The sequence below is a fragment of the Herpailurus yagouaroundi genome, unplaced genomic scaffold (assembly GCF_014898765.1).
Source record: "Herpailurus yagouaroundi ecotype Mexico unplaced genomic scaffold, PumYag 165, whole genome shotgun sequence".
NCBI classification, from domain to species: Eukaryota; Metazoa; Chordata; class Mammalia; order Carnivora; family Felidae; genus Herpailurus; species Herpailurus yagouaroundi.
In genome coordinates, this window is record NW_024412406.1 from 25,831,908 (window position 1) to 25,835,172 (window position 3,265).

The following is a 3,265-nucleotide window of genomic DNA, read 5'->3' on the forward strand; positions in this document are numbered from 1 at the left end:
ATAGAGAAAACAGAAGAGAGAGATACTTACTTCATCACAACCCCCCCACACACACCAAAGTTCATGACAAAAACATGATATATATCATAAGCCCTTTTCTATGTAATTTTATTGTGTGTGTGTGTGTGTGTGTGCCTAGAAAGATATATAAAAGGATGGTCACAAGTATGTTAATAAAAAAGAAAAAGAAAATGCTATTGTAACCTTGAAAGAAGAGTCTTTGGCACTGAAAACTCAATGTATTTTTTTTAATTTTTTTTTTCAACGTTTATTTATTTTTGGGACAGAGAGAGACAGAGCATGAACGGGGGAGGGGCAGAGAGAGAGGGAGACACAGAATTGGAAACAGGCTCCAGGCTCTGAGCCATCCGCCCAGAGCCCGATGCGGGGCTCGAACTCACGGAGCGCGAGATCGTGACCTGGCTGAAGTCGGACGCCTAACCGACTGCGCCACCCAGGCGCCCCTCGTCAACTACTTCTTAAGCAGAGGCTGGAGAACACTCTCACTCAGCCTTGGGGTCAATAGGAAAGCAGAGAATAAAAATAAAATAATAGGACAAGTAACAGAAAAGTAGTTTTGAAACATGTCCAAAAGTCTTTCCCCCATCGTGGCCATCTTTGTCCTTTCCCTGATTGGCCTTCGTCACCCTCAACAAGGAGGGGCAATGAGGAAACGCAAGAGATGGGCAGCCCGACAGCTCCGGTCAGAAATGGAGCCTGGGGAGAGAGGGATACTGTGGGGACCAGTCCTGCTTGTCCCCCTCAGGACCAAAGCTTCCATGAGGAGGTGGGAAAAACAAACCTAATAGATTATTGGTCTCCCAGTGTCACCTGGGGGGGGGGGGCAGACGGTCCCACAGAGAAGTCTCTCACTTGGCATGCAGTGAGCGAACCGCATTGACAGGAGGACACGTTTGGGTACACAGGCGAAAGAAAATTCCCCTGGAGCCAGGAACCTGGACGTTTCCTGTAGGTGACCCAAAAGCCACCACACGCTCTGCTGGGGAAGCAGAGGAGCCAAGCAAACAGGGGGCCGCTAAGATGGCTGGGCTCAGAGCTGCACTGAGTGTGGGAACCCAGCACCTGAGGTTTGGGCAGCAACCACAGACCCTAACACTGGGCACCAACACGGTGCCCCCAAACTCCAGGCGATGCCAACACATCACAGTGGACACCCAGGGACCTGGTGGGAACTCCACAGAAGACGGTGAATTTGCAGAGAAAGCATGAGGACTCTAAGTCCTTCCCGAACAGCCATACGGAATGAAAGTTCCCTGTCCCCACGTCCCTTCCTGGGCGGGAGAAGGGAGCTTTTGAGGGAGGAAAAAAAGTCCTGACTGAGAGTTTAACTTTGAATTGAAGAGATAGCTCTCCACGGCAAGAACCTGGCTTACCTTTATTTTTAAGATGAAATCCCTCCTACCCCACACCCCCATAGTCAGTCGCGATGGAGGCCTTGAGGGCAAGAGACCTTTTGGAGAAATAAAGAAAAGTGGCATTGTTGCATGGTTGAGTAAATTCAACCACCTCTTACAATGAAAACAAAAGAAAACAAAAACAAACAAACAAAAGATGATTAACTTCCGAAGGGAAGGAACTGAAAGAAATCCCCCTTCTATACTAATGCCATTTATCCTAGAAGTGAACAGACCCTGTCGAACAATCAGAGCACAGCACACACCTGAAGATGGGCAGTGTGGCCAACCTGGGCTTGAAACCCTGCAGAGGCAGGCAGGTGAGTCCCTCAGCAAGGCCTGGCAGGTGGGGGGCTTTGGGGAGGGGCGGGCAAGTCGGCCACCTGATGGAGTGCGAGGCCGCCCTGGACTTTTTAGGGCCTCAGACACTGGGATTTGAACAACCTGAGAGCTTTGCACTTGGTTGCATCTACTGTAGCTGCCCCTAAGATTCGCTGCTAAATTTCTTTCCAAAAAGCTTTAATGAAAGCATGTGGGGTGTGTGTCTGAGGGGGGAGGTGAGGCGATGGATGGAAAGCTGTTCTTTATCTCAGTGGAAATCCACAGAAAAGTATTACACTAATTATCCAAAGTACTCTGTTATCAGCCAGCCGTCTTTTAACCTCACACTAGACTCAACCTGGATTCGTCATTCACCTGCTGAGAGCCTTTAGCACCACTTAACTATAATCAAATAAGTAAGAGAGAGAGAGAGAGAGAGAGAGAGAGAGAGAGAACCTGGGGGAGGAGCAGAGAGAGTGGGAGACACAGAATCCAAAGCAGTGTCCAGGCTCCGCACTGTCAGCCAGCACCCAATGCGGGGCTCGAACCCAGAAACTGTGAGATCATGACCTGTGACATCGGACACTTAACCGACTGACACACATTCTCTACAATTGTTTTTACCTTCCCGTCTCCAAGTCTCCAATCTCCCATAATATTTTATGATCCTAGCTTGGAATTTTCCTCTGTGCTCCATAGGTCAGTTGGTTCAAATTCTGAGCATTTTGTTGTACATTCCAAGGAATTGTCTTTCATACTTCTGTTTTCCACTCTCCGTTGGGGGCAAAATCAAGCCTTTCTATTAAATTCAGTGCCCCAAATTCTTTTATTCAACAAGAAAGAAATGTTCAAGAGCCTTGGCGACAGCCCGACCCTTCTGCCGTAAGCAGTTATTCCACACATAGGACATTACGTATCACCCTTCCCTGCAGAGACCACATAACAGCACCTGACAGCTTGTGTGTGTGCTCTGAGGCAAACGGCAACTTCTGGGAAAAATAAGTGGGAAATCAAGCTCTTCTGCTGTTTACCTTCAGCATCGTTATCACGTGAAATGATTATTTTTGTTATAATTGACTTTTTGTTTTGTTGTTGCTATGTTAGTAATGCCTAACGGGTGATAGGTGAATGGAGTCCTGAGGATGTATAACTACTAAAGGAGCAGCACCAGAAAAAAGAAAAGAGAAGAGAAGAGAAGAGAAGAGAAGAGAAGAGAAGAAAAGAAAAGAAAAGAAAAGAAAAGAAAAGAAAAGAAAAGAAAAGAAGAGAGGAAAGGAAAGGAAGGAAAAGAAAAAAGAAAGGAAAAGAAAGGAAAGGAAAGGAGAAGAAAAAAGAAAAGAGAAGAGAAGAAAAGAAAAGAAAAAGGAAAGGAAGGGAAAGGACAAGAAAAGAAAAAAGAAAAGAAAGGAAAGGAAAGGAAGGAAAAGAAAAAAAAAGAAAAGAAAAGAAAAAGAAAAGAAAAAAGAAAGGAAAGGACAAGAAAAGAAAAGAAAAGAAAAGGAAAGGAAAAGGAAAAGAAAAGAAAAAAG